The sequence below is a fragment of the Pinus tabuliformis genome, chromosome 9 (assembly GCF_031772625.1).
Source record: "Pinus tabuliformis cultivar Carrire ecotype Pingquan chromosome 9, CPIR1, whole genome shotgun sequence".
Classification (NCBI taxonomy): domain Eukaryota; kingdom Viridiplantae; phylum Streptophyta; class Pinopsida; order Pinales; family Pinaceae; genus Pinus; species Pinus tabuliformis.
This window is the reverse complement of record NC_142307.1, coordinates 1,591,844,475-1,591,867,223: the sequence shown is the minus strand read 5'-3', so window position 1 is coordinate 1,591,867,223 and position 22,749 is coordinate 1,591,844,475. Positions and strand designations below refer to the sequence as shown.

Sequence of the window (22,749 nt, the reverse complement as noted above, 5' to 3'; positions counted from 1 at the left end):
GAATCTAATATCATAGCTGTAGAAAAGCTCAAAATTCATGCTGACAGAAGGAGGCAGAGAGGTGAGGCTTCCTCTTCCTCTGCTTCACCTTCTGAACCTAAACTAGACAAAATGACTAAGATGATAGAGTCATTGGTTGCTGAGATATCTAAGCTGAAAGTTGAGCAGAGCTCTGGAAAAGCAAGGCTTCCAAACACATTTGCTCCAAGAAATCCAAATCCTTTCAGAAGAGCAAACGAACAGTTGCAAATCATTCAGAGGGGTAAAGAGGCCCATGAAGAACAAAGAGTGAAGGCTCCCTTCCAGAACGTAGTCATGGAAGAGGAGCAAGTCGAAGAAGAGGATGAAATTCATTGCATGGAAGATAAAGGCAATGCTACCTTTTTGATATTGGCTGCATATGAAGAATCAATACTCCAGGACCAAACCAGTCAAGAGTGGGACAGAGAGGCTATTTTGCAGACTGGTGAGCAGCAAAGATATAGTTTGAGGTCAAAAGCAAACAACGTCAAGGAGAACCCTGCCCAAAGAGCTGGTATCCCAACAGAGTAATAGAGTATCAGACATAAAAGACTAGCAGTTGATCCAATCATCCTCAAAGCACCAGCTCAAGAGGTAAGAGGTCCTGATAAGTCTCCTTCCCCTCTCAGCTTTGAGTTAGAAGTCAAAAAGTAAAAAATATATGTACCTATGATAGAACTAGTAAAGAGTGAAGTTTTTAGAAAGCATATCCTTGATGCTCTTGAGCTAAAAGCCTCACAAAACCCCACCGACTACATAAATTTGCAAGATGATAAGCCTGCAGTTGTGCTTAGCCCCATGACTGAACCTGTTGATGATAATTCTCCATCATTTTATGTCTCCTTGAACATTCATGACAAAATCCTCCACAGTTGCCTGCTAGACACAGGGGCCAGCCACAATTTGATGCCTAAAGCTGTCATGGAAGAGTTAGGCCTTGATATCACTAGACCGTATCATGACTTATTCTCATTTGATTCAAGGAAGGTAAAATGCCTAGGATTAATCAAAGACCTAGCCATTACCCTAACTCAGCTACCCATGAAGAGCATGATCATGGATATTGTGGTAGCAGATGTTCCCCCAAGTTTGGTATGCTACTGTCCAGAGGGTGGATTAAGAGACTAGGTGGGACATTACAGAATGATTTATCTTGTGCCACTGTCCCCGTTTTTGGAGGGGAAAGCAGGAGATTGTACAGAGAAGCATAGCTGGCCTACATCATCAGTGATGAGAAGAATCCTTCTAATCATCCCATTTATGTTGTAGACATTGATTTTGGAGCATGTATCCTCCAAATTGAAGAATCCCAAAAGGCCTCATTACAACTCAAGAAACCAACAGTTCAGGCCGAGGGAGAGCAAGGAAGTCTTCTTTGGGAAGTTCTCTTTGATGGAGCATGTTCTAGGGAGACCGCAGGAGCTGGGGTGGTGCTGATATCTCCAAAACAAGAAAGCACACATCTGTCTTTTAAGCTGGCTTTCCAAGTTACCAACAATATAGAAGAGTATGAGGCTCTGATATTGGGCCTTAATGCAGCTAAAGATAGAGGAATCAGGAACATAAAGGTGTTTGGAGATGTTGATCTTATCATTCAGCAAGTAAATAAAACATTCCAGGCAAAGCACCCAAGGTTAAAAGCATACAGAGATGAGGTATGGAGACTCAAAGATTCTTTTGATTTTGTATCTCATATATCCCTAGAATAAAAAATCATCTTTCTAATTCCCTTGCTGTGTCTGCTAGCATGTTTGTTCTTCCCATGCCTCCCAGGCTAGTTTATGAAGTTTGGATGAAATATAGACCATCCTTGCCTGATAACATCCAGCATTGGAAAGTTTTTAAAGATGATGATGATGTGACTAGGTTTCTGCAAGTCATCGATGAATTTTCCGAAATGCAAATTGACCAAGAGAATGAAGCCTTGGAAGAAAATCCCCAATCCCAGCTTAGAAACAGAATTGGTAAAGATAGCATTGTCCAACTACCCAACAATGATATACCTAAGGGTTTGATTCCATTAGAAAAGTTGTTTGACCAAAATGATGTGACTTATAAGGCTGCCCAAAAAGAAGGCTAATCTGCAGTCTGTAAGCATAATATAGGGAGTCCAAGACAACCAAGATATATAAATCAATCCACCCATTTATCTGCTGCCCATTGAGTACTGTAGTTTAATGAAGCAATTTGCTGATGTTTTTTCCTGGGAATATAGTGACTTGAAAACATATGATAAAAAGATAATCCAGCATAAAATCCCTTTATATAATGACACCATTCCTTTGAAACAGAAACTGAGACCCATAAATCCTTTGCTCCTTCCTCTAATTGAAAAAGAAATCAAGAAGTTACTGGCTGCCAAAATCATAGTCCCTCTCAGATATTCAAAATGGGTACTAAATTTGGTAGTGGTAAGGAAGAAAAGTGGAGAAATAAGGCTTTATGCTGATTTCAGAAACTTAAACAAATGCTCTAAGAAAGAAAACTATCCTCTACCCAAGATGGAGCATTTTCTACAGAAAGTTTCAGGAGCCAAAGTGATGTCTTTCCTGGATGGATTTTCAGGGTATAATTAGGTTGCTGTACATCCAGATGACCAACGGAATACTGCATTCACCACTCCTTGGGGCACTTTTATGTATTCCAAGATGCCTTTTGGGTTGATGAATGCTGGAGCCACCTTTCAGAGAGCTATGGATATAGCATTTGTGAGAGAGAAGGATAAGTTTGTCCTTATCTACCTAGATGACATAAAAATGTACTCCAGTAGCGATTATGACCATTTGCAGGATTTGAAAAGGGTGTTCTTGAAGTGCAGAAGGTTTGGGATTTCAGTCAAACCAAAAAAGTCACAGTTTACTTTAGAAGAGGGCAAGCTGTTAGGGCATGTTGTTTCTGCTGCAGGTGTCCGAATTGACCCAAAAAGAGTAAGAGCAATACAGATCTTGTCTATCACAAGATCAAAGAAAGATATCCAGTCCTTTCTGGGTAAGATAAATTTTGTAAGGAGGTTTACCCCAAAATTTGCAGAACTTGTAAAGCATATTACCTCCATGTTGAGAAAGGGGTCGGAGATCAAATGGGCTGATGTGGCAATAAGATCCTTTGAGTCCATTAAGAAAGCTATTATGGAAGCTCCCACTTTAAGAAGTCCAAATTACAGCAGGGAGTTCCATTTATTTTCATTTTCCTCTGATGACACCCTTGCAGTAGTTTTATCGCAGGTAGATGAAGAGGACTCAGAGCATCGAGTGGATTTTTTCAGCAAAACATTAAGGGATGTTGAGCTGAGGTGTGATATCATTGAAAAACATGCATATGCCCTTATAAAATCTTTGAAAGCCTTCAGGATTTACATTCTGCACTCCAAGGTAATTGCATATGTACCCTCTACTTCAATAAAAGATGTCCTAACACAGCCTGATGCTGATGGAAGAAGGGCTAAATGGATTGGAAAGCTTATTGAATTTAACATATAATTGAAGCCCACTAAACTGGTCAGAGGTCAGGGCCTTGCCAGACTAATGGCAAAAGGGGATTGGAATGCTAGACATAAATCTCATGAGAACGATTCTAGAGAATGGTCAGATAGAAGAAGAAACAACTGTACCAGGGAAAAATTAGTCATTGGCAGAAAATTTAGCTTCTTGAGATTGGTACTCTGCAATAGCTCAATTTTTGTTGTAGCTAGAAATTCCTCCAGGCCTTAGTTCAAGCCAAGCCAGAACTATTAAACTTAGGGCAGCCAAATATTGCACTCATGAAAATCTGCTCTATTGGAGGGACCCCTCTGGAATTCTTTTGAGGTGTTTGGACAAAGAAAAATCCATAGAAGTGATGCAACAATTCCATTCCAGCATATGTGGAGGACATCATTTTTGGAAAACTACAACCCACAAAATCTTCAAAGCTGGGTACCATTGGCCCACCTTATTTGCTGATGTGTTTTCATTTGTTAAATCATGTGACAGGTGCCAAAGATTTGAAGGGAAGAAGTAATTGAAGTCCTTTCCCTTAAAACCCATACATGTTAGTGGCCCTTTCTAGTAGTGGGGCTTGGATTTCAATGGAGAAATCAATCCAAATTCCATTGGCCAGCACAGATTGATCTTAGTAGCCATAGATTACTTCATTAAATGGATTGAGGCCATACCTCCCAAAAAGGCTGATCATAATGTGGTCATGAGGTTCTTGACAGAGAATATCTTCACTAGATTCAATTGTCCACATAAACTGATCACAGACAATGCAACAGCCTTTAGGGAAAAAGAATTGGTGGACATGTGTGACTCAATGGGCATTAAGCTGGTTCATTCCACCTCATATTACCCTCAAGGAAATGGTCTAGTAGAATCTTCCAACAAGAGCCTGATAAGGATAGTGAAGAAGCTGTTGGAAGACAACAAGAAAAATTGGGATTATAAGCTCAAATATGCATTGTGGGCTGACAGAGTGACCACCAAGAAATCCACAGGGAATTCTCCATTCAAGCTGGTATATGGCACTAAGGCTATATTCCCAATTTAGTTAACCCTCCCTGTGGCAAAGTTCTTGAAAGAAACGTAGAATGAGGGAGAGGACATGGCAAAAAGGATCACTGATATAGCAGAGGTACATCAAATCAGAGAACAACTGGTTGAAATATTTGTGGCACATCAGAAGAAGATCAAAGAAGCTTTTGACAGGAGGACAAAAATAGATAATTTTCAGATAGGAGATTTGGTTCTTAAGTGGGATGCACTGAAAGAGAAGAAAGGCAACCATGGGAAGTTTGATTCTTTCTGGACAGGGCCTTTTATCATTTCTTAGATCCAAGGGAATAATACCTTGATACTACAAAGTATGGGAGGGGAGAAAATTTTTGATGGCCCAACTAATAGGCGGTTTTTGAAAATTTATGTTGCTTAAGGTCTTCTGGCCTTAAGGTTGTAAATATATTATTTTATCAATTTTTAGTGTAGGCTCAGTTAGACTCCAAGACCAATGGAACACTAGGAAATTTTGCTAATTTGGTTTTCACAAGAAAGGCAATGATCTGCAGTTCTTGAGACCTCACACGGAGGATCTCACCCCCAGAAGGAGCCAGTGTTAGCTCTGCTATATAACATAAATGTTCTAAAGGTTGGTAGCAAACTTGGCCCCTGGTCGTGCTCGAAGAAGGCCTATAACAGTTGCCCTCCCCTTCTCCTTTACTTCTCTCACCCTCCCGCCATATCCGTTTCTCATGCTTTTTGGTTAAACTCATATAAAGTACCCTCACTCTTAAACCCTGAGTGCTAAAACCTATACCCCATATAACTATGTGCCTTCGCAAATTTCCATTGCCGTGACTTCAACGCTGGTGCTATCAATACCACCTATCACCGAAACCGATATTCCCACTCGTTAACTCCTGCAAATCTTCTCCGCCTGATGACTGTTGGATCTGCCACCCGAGATCCAACAGCCCATGTTCATTCCACCCCACTTTCCCAATAGTCCCCACTGAGCGATCCATGCTGTCTATTTGCTTGATCCAATGGTTGATTTCCATCCTTCGTCCTGCTCATACAATCACCATGTAGTCCACTCGCCCTGACCATTCCATGCACCCGAAGGACGAAGGTGACCTGTTTACCAGTACCCAGTGCATTTGCTCTTCAACAACCACCTTCAATAGATAGTATGGTTGAGAAAGAAAATGACAGGGCTCGAGCAGGTGAAGGCATTGAATAGTTATGGAATGTCATTCTACACGACACTCCACCCACCTAAGAGGACAATAGAGTGCAGGAAAATATCACATCCATCAACTACATCAAGCAATCGCACCAAAAACTCCATCAGGCAGTTAAAGCGATTGGTGGTCAATTATGACCCCTCCATACTTAGAATGGCCGAGTGCCTTTGTAATGAAACCGTATATATACCTAGAAACAAGATGTAATCAGGGTTGGTGGTTTTTGTTTTGATGTAAGGTCCAAATTCTTGAGACTGTAACTACTTTGATACTTGTAGTGTCTCGTCTTCATTTTCAGCTAATACAAGCTTCTTTTGTTGTTAATTTCTCACTTTCCATTTCTATTTTGTTCTAGGCCGTGCTTGATATGCACCTTTCCTAAACTCTTGATGTTTAGCATTAGAGGAGTTGTCATCCTACCTCTGTGTTAAAATCTTGCATGTATCAGCGAATGTGTTATCCAAGTTTCTTTTCACCTAGTGACAGAGAGTTGTCATCCTATCTGTACATTATGGAATTAGATTTGTAGACCTCTTTACTAGTTATAGCCAGCCATCACAAGGTCTTGTGCATCTACTGGTGTGGTCAGTACTGTCCATATTCACCCAATCCTTAAATTGTGAGTAATTGGTGGTCTAAAGCCTTGTAGTCTGGGGGTGTTCACGCATGTCTGGAGTTAAGTATAGTAGAAGTGGTTATCTGGCTTGAATAAGTATTATTCCTTCCATTCATCCATTTCCAACATTAAGTTGAGTTTGTAATGTTCCCGAGCTACAACCTAGGAGAGTTTCTTGGGGTGATAACAGGAAGTATAACCCTAGTATTTTGCCTCAACTTCTTTGGTTTATATCTTGGTTTTCTATATATTGTTGAGTCTTGTCTCTATTTTTTGACCCAGTCTTAGCTTTTTCCATGCTGATTTGGTTCATATTTGAGTAGAACTAGCTTTGATTTTATTTTCCAATTTTCATTGGTTAAAATTCACTCACATAAGTGGATTATAGAGAGTCTAAACAACAAATTCATAGTCTACATATTGCATGCATGCATCTCAAACTCTTTTTTGTATAGTGTTATCACAAAATCAGTACTAAGGGCTGCAACCAAGTAAGATTTTATGTAACTCTTTCAACCAGACTTTAGACTAGGAATTAGCCTTCCTAGTCAGAGAGGGCTCTCTCACAGACTTTTGATAGAAATCAATCACAACAACAGATGGCTAACTCTTCACTCATTCATGAAAACAAAAGCTGGTTGAACACATATCAAATTGGTCTTCATTGGGCTATGGAGTCTCACACATTTAATAAACAAAAGCACAGTCATTTCATGCAAGTCAAGGCTCTTTGCATTAGATGTTCAAACATATTTCACACAACCCACAGCTTGCCAAACATACAGGAAGTCAGAGCATTAGAAATGAATTCTGAGTGATTATGTTATAACAAGGCTGTAAAAGAACATTTAAGAGAAAACACCACCATCATATTTGAACAATATAATCCATTGAGAATCTTGAGAAGAAACAACCACTGTTTTACTATTACTGTAATAAGTCTTTACATTGGCCCAAATAACTCTGTTTTTGTATAAAATGTCCAACCTTTTTTACATCAGAGTCATTTCTATATATAGGAAAACCAAAATACAACTACTTGAGACTCCTCAACAAGCATGAAGGGAGCTCGAAATCCTATCATTAATTGCCTTATCCATATCTAAACAAACTAATTAATTACAAAGGTATTGCGCTGTGAAAACATAGAGTCCCATTCCCATTTAAAATCTAAGTCTATCTCCTCGTGTGCATTGATGCTTTCTTGAAATTTGACACCTGTATCACTTCAGTAATAGCCAAGACATGCTGGAGGAACATTCACTGAATGAGCAGCTTCGGATACTTGATATGTGGATGACTCATCAACTGATAAGGATCTGTACCCTATGTTCACGGTCTCTGCCTCCCATTAGTCTTCATGCATTAAAAGACTATGCTCCAAGCCATTTAATTCTTCTAATAACCACGCATAATTCAATATGCCTTATGATCTGGACACTTTGTGAACTGAACACGTGTACCACTCAAAATTTCGGTAACCCTACCAGAACCCTAATATTTCGGCTATAAAGTAACTTTAGGAAGACTTTAACAAAAGACAAAAATTTCACCTTTTCCTTAAATACTCACACCTGTCACCTTTTGAATATCTGAATAGCTTTGTATAATCTCCATGCTGGCCTCGAGTCATCCCTTTTAAGATTTGCTGACCTCAGCATCAATTTCATTTTTTTCACATAAACAGTCATCTACAGCAGTTTCGTAGCGCGCTACGAAACTGCTGTAGGTAATCAAAACAAAGCATATGAATTTTAAAGCACTGATGACTTAACTCCGTGATTTCTTCAGCTATTTTGTACAGGTGTAAGGGCTCCAAAAAGTTTCAAAATGATGACAGCCAAAATTTATCAAAACTTGAAAAGCAAATTTCCCCTTGGATTAATCAGCTAGTTTACCTAGCTTCTTCTTCAAAATGCTAATTTCTTCCTTCAAAACCTTGTTTTCTACTCTTAAGCTTGTATTCATCTGTTTCATGATTTTTTCCTGCTTCAGAGCTGGCACCGTCCACACATATGCATCAGACACTGAGTCAGTTTGGCTCATTAGACTTGTTCTGCCTTTTATCACAACCTTTTTATAATTTGCATATCTCACTGCCCTTTCCTTAGAAACATTTTTAATCTGAGGCACTTCTTCTTGTGTTGTTCCTGCTTGTTGCTTGATAGCAATGACATTTCCACCTTGGCTGATGATGACCCTATTACCCTTGTCTTTACTTCTGGCTGCATGAACTGTTTTGGTCAAAACCTCAAGTACATCTGTACTAGGCACTTCTAAAGGTGCCTTCTCTTTCTGCGCTTTCACCATTTCTTTCATTTGTCTTCTTGTAACTGGCCTACGTGGCTTGAAAGCATATTCTTTACTAGGCTCCTCAAATTTTAACCTTTTTGAAGCTCTTGGTTTTTTAGAACTTTCGGGTGAAGATTGAGTGAGGTCAATATGCATTGGCTGCACTGGGTGATCTTGCTCAAACTCTATTGGTTCAATCTGTATTGGCTGATCTTGCTCAAGTTCAATAGCTTCAAGTAAGTCATTTAAACTACCTTTTGAAATAGGGCTTTCTTCCACAGTAATTGACTTACCTTTCTCCTTGTTTAGTTGACCTCTGGTTTTCACCCTTGAAATCTTTTCAACTTCACTTGATTTAGCTTCATCCTTCTTTTTCTAGATCTTCTGCTTTGGTGACTGAGGTGTCTCCTTAGATGATGGCTTAGGAGTTTCCTTTTCTAATGACTTAGATGTCTCCTTAGATGATGGCTTAGGAGTTTCCTTTTCTAATGACTTAGGTGTCTCTTTTGCTGCCACAGACTTCTCTGATTTCCTTAACTTGGTTTTAGGCTTCTTTTGGTCTGTCACCTCTTTTCTGAGCTCAGCCAGAGTTGGTTCTTCACTCCTTTCTTCCCTTTCCCTCACAGGCAATGGAGTGAGGCCTGTTTTGCTTGGGAAGCCGGCCATAAACACAAATGAATCCCAATCTCTGCCAATCTTTTGTAAACCATCCAACACCAGCAACTTTACTAAACCATGATGAAACAGGGATGTTTCACAACCATCTTTCTTTAACTGGATTTTATCACACATTTTACTAATGCTTCTGAACAAATAGAAAGGTATGTCTATTGAAGCCTTACCTGTGAAATGCAACAAAAGTTTGAAGTGGTAGGAGTAAACTTTATTGTACCTTCCCTCGCATGTCAGGTATTTCTGGATGCATGTGAGGAGCATAGCATAATGTTCTTTTATGTAACTCCTTGGCATCGCTTTGGTGAGGTCCTCATTTACATAAGGTTCCTTCAAAAACTCTTTACAGGGACTCATGTCGAACTTAAAGTTTTTGAACCATTCTTGACCACCCCTCGGAATTTCAGTGACAGTGGAAAGAGCTTCAGGAGACACAGGAAACTCTAACATTGACACCTTTGAATTCAGTCCAGTAAAATTCAATGCGAAAGCCTTCATTACCTCTGCATGTCCTCCCTTCAATTTCTCGCAGAACCTCCAGCAACCAGCATTTCGAAAGGCTCTTGCTACACCTTCATCCCTGAGAGTAACATCTAACCCCTCCGGCTCTGTCCTCAAACACTTACCGGATCGATGTTCCCTCTTTTCCATCTTGCTTCGGATATTTTCACACAGGGAACTAATGGCAGCTACAGCGCGAAAACAATCTCGACTTTGGAGTGCAGGCTCGCTCGCAATGATCCCTTTAAATAAGAACTTGGGCTTCTCATACAGCAAACATGTTTACACATTATGACATAACCATACCTCGTAAAATCCCTTAAGCTGACATTCATATGCATGACTCTGGACCTTATGGCGGAATGATGATTTATCATGACCTGGAGAGGACATCAACTGACAAACATGAACGGACCTATGACTCACCCCTCCCAGATTTGACATTGCAAGAGAAAACGCTACAAAAACCCCGAAACCCCGATTTCGTAGCGCGGACAGTTCAAATTTAACAAAACACGCTACGAAATGGCTGATAAACAGTACGCTGCGAAAAGACGGAAACATCATTGCGCAGCTAAATTGACCAAACAGACATGCGCTGCGAAACTACGCAAAGTGCTAATGACATGACATGCCTTAACTGACAATGATGGAGGGTATCTAACGATTTTTTTCTTACTCGAACTTACATCAATACCTTTTGAAATTCAAATTTCAAAGTGACACACACATATAAACCTATTCACAAAATTGAAAACCTTTATATGAAACTTGTGGACAACATTATATACATGAACTATGGCTCTAAGTGATAACATATAGTATGGGTGTTACTTTCCTGTAATATTGTTATTTTTAGAGAGGTTTCCTCTGAGATGCCTATCTAATATTCTAGATAGGCTTTTGCTTGACTATTTTCATTCATATCGCCTTTATTTATAATTCATTTAGTTTTTGTTTGAGTGGGATATTTCTTGTTTTGTAGTTTTGGCATATTTTCCAGGGTTGCCTCTTCCCATTTCGATTGTTTCCATTAGAATTTGATTTTGTTTTCTGTTGTGGTAGTGCAAAAATGGTTCTAAGAGGAATTATTGATTATTTGTTATCTACTTGATTATTTGAGTCATAAATATTTTTTTTTTTACTTTCAAGCCACTCAAGCCTTGCTCTTTTATCAGGGTTTATTTTACTCCTTTGTAGATCATTTTGGCTATGTGGTTTTCACTATTTGCATTGAACTATAGATATGAAACTTATTTTGTGCTCCTATTGTTACTTTTTTTGTGTAAGATAAACTTCTTATTTTGAGATTATCCTTTGTAAAGCCATATTTTTAGCTTTTGAGTACTTGGTGTTCATGCTTTGGTTTTTTTTTAAGATCTCCTATTTTTCTTTTTTTCTTTTTTCTTTTTTCTTTCTTGGGTTGTTTTTTGGATCATAACATTTTTATGAATTTATTGAATTTTAGGAGAGAATATTTATAGTACATGAGGTTGTTTGTAATTTTTTTTTGAAATGGCAAAGGACTCTCTTCCCCTCTTTAGTTAGCTTTCATCAAAATGGAAAGTGAAAAGTTGCAATTCATGTATTTGGCATTAAGATTGGGTCTTGAGTCATTACATGTAATATCATTTGCACACCATTACCCTTGAGTAGATAGAAACTACTAAAATCAATGCTTAGTAAAATTTATTTCACATATTGCATTTATTTGGTTTAGGGCGTTAGAGTAGGTGGTGAGGTTAACTCTCCAAGGCTATGTTGACCATGTTGGAGCTGCCAACATTCATGGGATCTCACTAGTATGAATTCCCAAATAGACCTCACATAATTCTGTGTATAAGTCCCATCGAGTACGATGGCCTGGTTTCCATTATCTTAGAGATTTGCCTTAGCTCTTTTTGTTGATAACCTGAGAGTGTTATGCTTGTAAGTTCAAGAAAGAGAGGTGAGTATTCCTGGTGAGTGTATAATGTAAATTTGTGTTCGCATTCTCTTACTATAATGGAGAGGTTAAAAGTGAGCTTCTAGATGAGAGTTAGTAGCACCACCTACGGAGAGACACATGTGAAACAACAAGGGTTTGTCCAGAATCCAACAGAATAGTCCACAAGGTATGTGGCAATCATTAAAATCAAATTAGAATGGTAAACACATGCACCATCTAGTGGAATAATGCACACAGGGGTAACAGTCGTTATAACCAATTAAAAAAAAAGATGTTTTGTCTAATGTCTGACGAAGTAGTCCACATGGATGAGACAACAACAATAAACAATACAACACATATTCAACAATGTAAGTACTAATATAACTAAAGTAGTTCAACTATCTTAGTACAGGTTAAGAAAACATGCATTACAAACATTTAAAGAATAGTTTTACAAACAGATACAAAACATGTACGAAAACATACTGGCCTGAGATAGGATTTTGAATTAAGAAAAAGTTCCAAGAATCATTTGTACACCATACATCACTAGCCCCAGTAGTGGGAAATTGGAGCCATACCTCACTCCTTAAAGAACAAACTACAAAATCTCAAGGCTATGTGGGAGGAGCCAAGGTGAAAATTCCTTTGCTCATATAATGAGGGGGTATATATAGCCAAGGGGGATAACTGACCCTTGCGACTCCTCTAATTCCCTCGCGGTTGTTTTACTTCCTATCAATTGCTGAATTACATGACTCTTCAACTTCATATGTGTGTCTCTTGGACTTTCACGTTACATTACATTTGACTACAACAGGTATGGCCCATAGTAAGGATGTGGCTAAGGCAACACATGACACAACTCAACATCACACTGGTGACATGTACTGGTTGACTTTGGTGTCCATGTCGAGATGCTATGCTACTGAGTGATGGATGTCCTCTCAGTGTATCATGTCTTCATCTCTGCATGGAAAAGTGTGCGGGGTCTTCGATGGTCTTGATATTTTCTTGATGGTGCATGTGTATGTGTCCCTTTCGCTTGTTGCTCGATGTGCTTCATATGTTTTTTCAATTGCAAGAAATTCTTCTAACATGCACTCCTTCTTCATCCTGTTCATCATTGTGCCATGTTTCATAAATGTAATTGTTCCTTCAATTACTCATGATGAGATGACATCAAATCCAAAAAATCTCCTAGTCTAACATGATGCAATGTTTTCAGTTTTGGGTGCAAGTGACTGGGAGAGATGACAAGGCAATGAAACTGTGTAGAGCATAGCTCAGGCCAAGATGAGAAGCTCTAGAGCACTATCAAGAAAAACTCTAAATATGTCACTGGGAGGCAGTTTGTACAATCCAGAATAGTATTGACAGTTGTAAGGTAGAACCCAACTAGGCAGAATTGCATAGTTCTTGGGAGGAAGACAAGGCAAGGTGCTCAGAAACTCTTTGTAGTTTTGAGGATGAGGACTGGAAATGTCATCCGGGGATCTAGCTGGGAATCTATGCAGTTTCTTCGAGGAAGAGAGAGTAGACATCGGGAGGCGCTAATAGGAATTTCTACATAGTTTTCCAGAGCAAGGTTGGATCAAGCTACGGGGAGTTGCTGGTCATAACTACACATTTTTGGGAGACAGTGTCAGACGTGCATTTGTTGTGCAGTTTCTAGGATGAGCGCAGAGTGGGGTAGCAGTGAGAGTGTGAGTTAAAACTGTGAAATTTTTAGAGGGATAGAAAGGCAAGCCAGCAGGGGGGTCTATCAGTGAAATATGCTCAATATCTTTGAATAGTGTAGTGACAGGTAGTAGAGGCCTAACTCGCATGACTGTGTAGTTTCTATAAACAGTGTAGGGTAGGTAGTTAGGCAACTTCTACGCAGTTTCAAGGAGCATTGTAGCCCCCGGTCACAGTGCAGATCAAGTTTTTTGGTAGACCGGAGGGAGGCTTGATGAGTGATCTTGCGGGAATCACAAATTAGATCGAACATGGGGACAAATTCTGCATAGTTCTGGGAGATAGATGACCTCACTTTTAGGACTGCACAGTGAAGGCTACCCTAGAGGACAACCTCAAGCTCTACTCAAATTTAGGTAGCAGAGTAGGGTCACCTAGAGCTGAGACTGTGCAATGTAACTCAGTTGGGTTCCGGTTGAAGGAGGGTTGTCTAGTCGAAATATTTTCAGGAAAAATGGTTAAGTGTGAGAGCAAGTGAACTTGTGCATACATGAAATTGTGACCACACACTTAGCATGAATTGATGACAAGACACCTTAAACCAACAAGACAAGCATCTGCTCAGTGAGACTGCCTTAAAGGTTAAGAGTGACAAGTGTGACACTTGAGATAGATCTTCGAACAACAACGATGACACTTGCATGATAGTGCATGCAACTTTGTGTGTGAGTATAACTGATGTTCACAGAGAAAAAATAATTCATGCACATAAAGACAAACCTTCAAACATTCCAGAACAAGACCATAATCATGTGTTATCACAAAAAATTGATCATCTAGCCATAATTTGCTAGATGGATCGAAGTAAACCATAGGGCCAATTTTACCATAGTAAAATTTCTTTCATTATGAGAAATTACTTAATAAACCACATTTGTTAAGTCATTTATAATTAAAAATAAAAAGAATAATTAAATAAATCACTATTTATTTAATTATATTCTAGGAATAATTAATTAAATCATTGTTTAATTACTATTCCTTGTCACATTTGACCCAGTTATGAGAAATAAATAGATAAATCATTAATTATCCTATTTTTCTCTAGGAATAATTAATTAATCACTAATTATTTATTATTCCTTTTCAAGTTTGACTAAATCCCTTAGGAATAATTAAATATTTCATTATTTGTTTATTATTCCTTAACCATATTTCTTGAGATGATAAATAAATCATTTATTTATTTATTATTCCTAAATGAAAGCTTAAATATTTTTTCCCTTCAAACCAAATATAATAAAATATTCCAAATGGTTAATTCTAGAATGAGGTTAATAATATTTTATTATTGTTCATTATTCAAGGATAACCTAATATTTTGTTATAAATAGAAGGGTTTTCCATTCATTCTTCACTTTCGTTTATTTTCATTGTTGCACTCACTATTGTAGCTCTCATTATTATCATTGTCGCTCAACATTTTCTTTTCCATTTGAGTTTTCATTGAGCTCAAACATTTTATTTGTTGGGTTTACACATTATAGAGGAGAGAGAATCTATAAAAGCTGAAGACATTTAAGGATAGCGAAGAACCCATCCCATAGAGGGGGATTGGTAACATTATTTGTTCCCTTCACACGTGTTGTTTAATAAAATATATTTTTATATATTTGGTTTCCATTGGACTATTGGAGTTACTTGTGCTTATTTTACTATTCCATTTTGTTGTTTAACTGTGATTGTGGCATAGACCAGGGCTTTGGAAGGATTTGTTCTATAATTTGATGTACATATACAAATTTTAGCAGCCATTTTCATTGTTAGGGTTGTTTGTCATCCACAACCTTAAGTGATTTCTTTTCGTACACATTCAAGAAGAAAACACAATAACAATTTGGCGACTCCACTGCATTTTTAATTCTGATCCAAAAACCTAGGTGACCTTTAGTTTTCAGCTTAGGGTTTTTATTTTTCAGTCTCTTAATGTTGTTTACTAGCTTTCTAACCCTAGATCAGTCAAATTTCTAACTTCCATAAGTTTTATGGTCTTTTTCACAAGTCACAAGAACCAACCCCAACAGAGATGGAAAAATTTTCCGTGACTTGTCAACCAAGAATCAAGGAGCAGAAATCAAACTTTTCTACCCCAAGAGTGTGATTTGGAGGTCCAGAGCACACTTTCTGGCCCAAAAAGTATGATATCCCAGGAATCCAGTCAGTACCTATGATTTTCACGGTTTCTTGGATTTTTTCTGATATGTTTCTGGGTTTTGTCGAGAGCTATCTATTAGGTTGGTTAACCATTGTCTTACACTGTTTAGGCCCTAATCTACTCTGTTTTCCTCATCGAAGTGGAATTTATCCTCTTTAGGGCTTCTAATATGCTTCCACCTCTATCGGAGGAGTTTAGTTGCGTATGAAGTTTGAGTTTTCACAGAGCTTTCAACCATATTTTTTAGATCTATACCTTCCAGTTTCAAATATTCAATGAGAGGTTGTTTCCCCCAAAGTTTCATCTCAAGCCTTGTTTGGTCATTTGCCTTAGGTTCACATTGGTTTCCCTAGGTTTCACACCCATATCCCTATATTTTTGCAGTGATTTCCCCCCCTTGGCTTTTTGCTATTGATGCACCACTTTCGAGGAGCATATTGTCATTTGATCCCAATGACACCAAAGCTTAGATCTCTTGGCCTTTTTTGTTTGTTTTCAGTTGATTTCACCACCAACCAACACAGTGTTTGCAAACCCACTTTGGGTGGGGTTTAGAAAGTTGATTTGTTGCTCATTTTCTATTTTTAATTTTAGTTTATTTCAAAAATATTTTTCTTTTTTCCAACACGATATGGGCTTAATTAATAGACACACTTACACACACAAGCACACCTTAAGAGAAGGGTGCTTGGTTTACACTATCAACCCAAGACTTAACTTAATTAAGTTATCTCCCACCACAAAGACAAAAACATCTTCTTGATCTCCCTTCACCATTTCCATGTCACTTATGTCTTACAACCGTTGCAGCACCAAGGTGTTTGTCGTAGAGAATCTTAAACCTTCATCTCCAGTTTCCACTTGGGTATATTACCCACCCCCCCCCCTCGGGTTCAATTTCATAGTCCCCCAAGTCCCCATACCCACTCCTCTTATCGTTCATCTGATTCCTCAGTTAATTTTGATCCTCCTTCACTGCATACTATCATCATGTCAAGACCCATTGTAGGTGCACGAACCCAACTTGGTGTTGGCTCCGATTCTACCCCGGTGATCGCATCTAGAAGAACTGTCTCAGGAATCATTCCGGAAGTTCCCATGCTACCTTTAATAGCTGGGTTACACCTCCTAGATTTTATCCAGTTGATCAATGACACTATATACCATGATGCTAGTTCGCCAGCTATGTCGACTAAGCTCCCCTCCTACATTCCCAAGTTTGAGGGTAATTTTGGAGAGAACCCCACCAATGACGTCCACTCCTTCCATATGTGGTGTTCATCCAATTACATCACAGATGATTCCATTCATCTTCAGTTGTTCCAACGCACGCTCACTGGAGATGCTGTGAAGTGGTATGTTGACTAGCCCGCCGCCTCTCATTCCATTTTTGCGATGCTTGCTAAAGCATTCCTCTCATATTTTATGTTACCTTTCTAATATGACACTGGTACATATCTCTTGACCACATTCCATCAGTCCTTTGCCATTCGTCTTTTTGATCATGTCCAAGAATGGCGTAGAAGGAGGAGAATATGCAATGCTCCGCCCTTTAAAGACCATGTCTACCTCAATCGATTCCTTAGAACTCTTTTAGGACCTACTGGAAAAGATGTCACATCTGATTTTCCTCAAACAGAGGAATAGGTGTTGCGATCACGATTGTCATTACACCAAAACCCGCAGGTGTTAGTAAACGGACGCATCGCCAGAGTTAACGGATCCTCGAGAGGCGGTTAGTCCATGTCACAAAACACATGGGGAGCGCTGGATTATCCAATGCCCAACAATCTCCCCCCAACGCGAGCCAGGTGTGATACGAACTCGAGACCTTTGGCTCCGATACCACTTGTTGAAAATAATACTAAGAGGGGGGGGTGAATCAGTATTATCAAGTTCTTTTAACAAATCTTCCTTATTTGCACTTTGAATTATTTTTGCATATCAGTACCATAAAATAATTAGCATGAACAAGAAAAACAGATAGTCACACCAAAGAACACCAGATATAAGGTGGAAACCCAATGTGGGTGAAAACCACCTGCTGTAATATGTCTCTATCTTCTTTCAAATTAGAAACTCCTGTTACAATGATTTTGTACTGGTGCAGTCCTTTACCAGTACGCAGGCTGCAACCTGCAGAGAGCTACAACTCTCTCTCGTTTTCTAGTCTCTCCTGGAAGGGAGCTAGAACCCCCTACTTCTTTTTTTTCAAGGACCACTTTTCATAAATTTTCAAACTGGATCCAACAACAACATTGAAGCTCATAATCAAACAACCTTCTGAATCACCCAATCACCAGATCCATACATATACAATGATATTATGAGAGTTATCAACCAGATCTAGTACATAAATATAAGTCATTAATCATGATGTTATCTGAACTCAATACCAGTAACCAAACATCAGTTATGCACCCAAAACCCTGCAGAATAGTCAAAGGCAGTTAAAACAAATTTTGAGCAGGGATCACAACTTCACTGGTATAGATCTGCGGATATCTGTACTACCTCCGCACCTGCGCCTTCTGTGGCGCCTCTGCACTGCGCCTTCTGTGGCGCCTCAACACTGCGCCTTCTGTGGCGTCTCCGCACTGCGTCTTCTGTGGCACCTCTGCACTGTGCCTTCTGTGGCGCCTCCGCACTGCGCCTTCTGTGGCGCCTCTGTGGCGTCTCCGCACTGCGCCTTCAGTGGCGCCTCCGCACTGTGCCTTTTGTGGCGCCTCTGCACTGCATCTTCTGTGGTGCCTTTGTGGCGTCTCCACACTGCGCCTTCTGTGGTGCCTTTATGGCGTCTCCACACTGCGCCTTCTATGGCGCCTCTGTGGCATCTCCGCACTTCGCCTTCTGTGGCGCCTCCGTATTGCGCCTTCTGTGGCGCCTCCACACTTCCGCAGCTGCAGCGCTCGAGAGATCACCCTTCACAAATTCGCTTTCAACTTCCCTTTCATAGATCAAACTTTTAAAACAATAACCCAATATTTCAGATCTTAAGATATTCGATTTGCAAGAATGAATTAGCCAAGTGATCTCCTTTTCTTTATATAGGCAAGCTTCTTCCTAAAATCATGGATCAATACCATAGATAACCAATACAAGGGGCCCAAAAACATGGGGCTTAATAAAACCAAGGACTAACCACCATGGACCAAAGGTAAGTTCTCCAACATATACACACTTTTTACGAGGTACCATGGTCCAAAACCATAGGTTCAAATACCAAGGACTAACTACCATGGACCAAAGGTAAGTTCTCCAACATGAAAGTGCGTGAACTTTTTCTCTACATGAAATAAACTTTTCTCTACATGAAATAAACTTTTCTCTGCATAAAAGTGCATGAACTTTTCTCTACATGAAATAAACTTTTCTCTGCATATAAGTGCGTGAACTTTTCTCTACATAGAATAAGCTTTTCTCTGCATATAAGTGCGTGAACTTTTCTGCACTATAATTTATCATCTGAGATGAGTGGGTTGCCATCAAGTACAACATATGTATCATAAAGCCATACCAGAATCATAATGCCAACAATCTCCCCCTTTGGACTTGATGGCAACCTCAAAAACTTCAGCTCATTCTCCCCCTTTGACATCAAGGGCAAAGGGCTATGCTCCCCCTAAGAGCATGCTCCCCCTGAATATGAACCAGATCTGTAAAGAAGAAACATAATCCACCAAACACCATAAATGACCATGAAAGAGATAGAGACATATTGCAGTAATATTCAGATCAACATCCATGATCGCCTTCTGTAAATCCTCCATAATGCCAACAATGCATTATAAGCTCCCCCTGAACCAGTGCTATTTGATCTTCAACCAATCCGCAACCCAGCACATGTACGCATATTCCCGTACAACCAACAATCAGAAGAGATTCAACAACAAGATGATGCATCAACAACCCCCAGCTTTTGCCTGAGGTATTCAAAAGTCTCCCTGGGCAATGGTTTGGTGAGTATATCAGCAACTTGTTCCTTAGAAGGAACATACTCCAACTTGACCTTCTCTTCAAGCACTTGTTCCCAAAGAAAATGATACTTGATTGGTATGTGCTTGGTTTTTGAATGCTTGACTGGGTTCTTTGAGATGTTGATTGCACTTGTGTTATCACATAAGATGGAGATAGGTGGTGTACAAGTGATTTGAAAATCCTACAAGGTCTGCATCATCGAAAGGAGTTCAGTGCAGCAAGATGCAGCAACAACATATTCTGCTTCAGCTGTAGATAAGGAAATCAAACTCTGTTTCTTGCTGAACCAAGATACTAGTCTGGAACCCATAAAGAATGCACCACCACTTGTGCTCTTCCTGTCATCCACGCTTCAGGCCCAATCGGCATCTGTATAAGCATGAAGTGTGAGATTTGTATCTCTAGGATACCATAAACCATAATTTTGAGTCCCTTGAAGATATTTGAAAATTCTCTTCACTGCCTCAAGATGAGTCTCCTTCGGATTTGCCTGAAATCTTCCAACTATTCCAACTACATGCATGATGTCCGGTCGAGTACCTGTCAGATAAAGTAGACTTCCAATCATAGATCTGTAGGTTGGTTGATGTACTGCTGCAGATTCATCATTTGCACTGAGGCTACATCCTATGACCATGGGTGTACATACTGGTTTTGCATCTTCCATGCCATATTTCATCAAAATCTGTTTGAGATACTTGGTTTGAGACAAAAAGATTCCTCCTTCCTTTTGTTGGATTTGCAAACCAAGGAAATATGTCAGTTCTCCCAGCAAGGACATTTCAAATTCTTTCTGCATGACCAAGGCAAAGCTTTGACTCATAGCTTCTTCATTGCTGCCAAAGATAATGTCATCTACATACACAACAAGTATTAGCAATTTGTCATTTTCAACTTTTATATAAAGATTGCTATCTGCTGATCCTTTTGAAAAACCTTGTTGATGAAGATATTTTTCCAAACGATAGTACCAAGCCCTTGGAGCTTGTTTGAGACCATAGAGAGCCTTTTTCAATCTGCATACAAGATTTGGATCATTTCCAAGAATGAAACCATCTGGCTGCTCAATATATACTTCTTCTTCTAAGTCTCCATTCAGAAAGGTTGATTTCACGTCCATTTGAAATAATTTGAAGTTTTGAAAGCTTGAGAGAGCAAGGAACATTCGGATGGCCTCAAGTCTTGCAACAGGAGCAAAGGTTTCTTCAAAATCTATTCCTTCTTGCTGCGCATACCCTTTACAAACAAGTCTGGCCTTATTTCTAATTACTTCTCCATTTTCATTCAATTTATTTTTGAAGAACCATTTTGTTCCTATAACATTCTTATCTTTTGGTCTAGGAACCAACTCCCAAGTGTTGTTCTTTTCGATCTGCTCAAGTTCTTCATCCATTGCTTTGACCCAACATTCATCTTTGCATGCCTCTTTCACATTTTGTTGTTCAGTGGAAGAGAGTAATGCCAAATAGCTTGAAGCTTCTACAATTGTTCTTCTTGTTTGTACACCTGCTTCTTGCTGCCCCACAATCTGAGATTCTGGATGATTCTTCTGAACATATCTGGATGGAGACTTCTCTTCTATTCTTGTCTGCTCCTCTGGTTCTTCTTGAGGTTCTTCTTCTTCATCATTCTGTCTTTGAGGGTAGCCTTCATCTTCTTCGATGTCTTCATGATGTACTTGCCTAGGAATGTATCCCTTCTCATCAACCACTACATCAATGCTGTCAACAATTCTGCCAAGTCTTTTATTGTAGCACTTGTATGCTTTGCTATGTGGAGAATAACCAAGAAGAATGCCTTCATCTGCTCTAGGTTCAAGTTTGCCAAGTTGCTCATAAGTATTCTTAATATAACATTTTCTCCCAAAGATTTTGAAGTGCTTCACCGAAGGAGTCTCACCACACCAGAGCTCATGAGGGGTTTGAGTGTTGTTAACACGGACATTTGTTTTGTTGAGAATAACAACCGCAGCATGTGCAACTTCACCCCAGAAATTTGTAGGAGTACCCGACTCATCAAGCATAGCACGAGCCATTTGTTGGACTGTTCTGTTCATTCTTTCCACAACTCCATTTTACTGAGGAGTTCTAGCTGTAGAGAATTCTCTTCTTATCCCATGTTCTTCACAGAAATCGAAAAATTCATTCGAGGTAAACTCCCCACCTCTGTCAGATCTGAGGCACTTAATTTTGTATCCTGATTCATTTTCAACCAAGGCTTTGAAGGATTTGAATTTTTCGAATGCTTCATCTTTGTGCTTCATTAGTCCTAACCAGACAAACCTGGAGAAATCGTCAATGAATAATATCAAGTATTCTTCTCCTCGAGGTGTTCTTTTTCTGAATGGACCACATGTATCTGTATGTACTAGCTCAAGAGGCATGCTAGCTGATCCTTCCTTCTCTGGAAAATTAGTTCTGGTTTCCTTTCCAAACTGACATGATTTGCATATGGTGTTGTCTGGAATTTTGATATCTGGAAGATCGCGAATTACCTGATATTTGCATGCTTTCCTTATTTGTGAAAATCTTAGATGCCCCAACCTCCGATGCCATAGCCAGTGTTCATCATCCTTGCTTAGATAGCATTGTTGTTGTCCTTCTTCAAATACGTATAGATTATTTGGAGTTCTTTTACCTTTGATCACCGTTTTACCTGTATCAAGATCATGAACAAGACATCCATTTGTTCTAAATATCACCTCGGTTCCTTGATCACACATCTGGCTGAAACTTAGAAGATTATGTTTCAATCCATCAACATACAAAACATTTCCAGCCATGAACTTTTCTTTTAACTGAGCAGTGCCTTTTCCTTTTATAGTTGCAGGAGTATCATTTCCAAAAGAAACTTTCTTTCCCTTTTCTAGAGCAATATATGACTCAAGTTTTTCTTTATGACCTGTCATATGCTTCGAACATCCACTGTCAATGTACCATAGATTTTCCTGTCCCTCTGCATAGAATGTTATCCCACATCTTTCTGTTTGTGGTTCCTTTATTCTCCATGTTTTGGTGTTTGAGGCTTGTTCCTTTGTCTGCTGAAACCTGCTCCTGCATTCAGAATCTTCATGACCAAAGTTATTGCAAATAGAACATTCAACTTCATTTTCAAGAGCCGAAAAG

General features: G+C 39.2%; 1 pseudogene; it reads left to right on the top strand.

Moving 5' to 3' along the window:
• The first annotated feature begins 357 nt into the window (after positions 1–357).
• Positions 358–22,749, top strand: part of LOC149154823 (uncharacterized) — a 126,322-nt pseudogene continuing 103,930 nt past the window's right edge.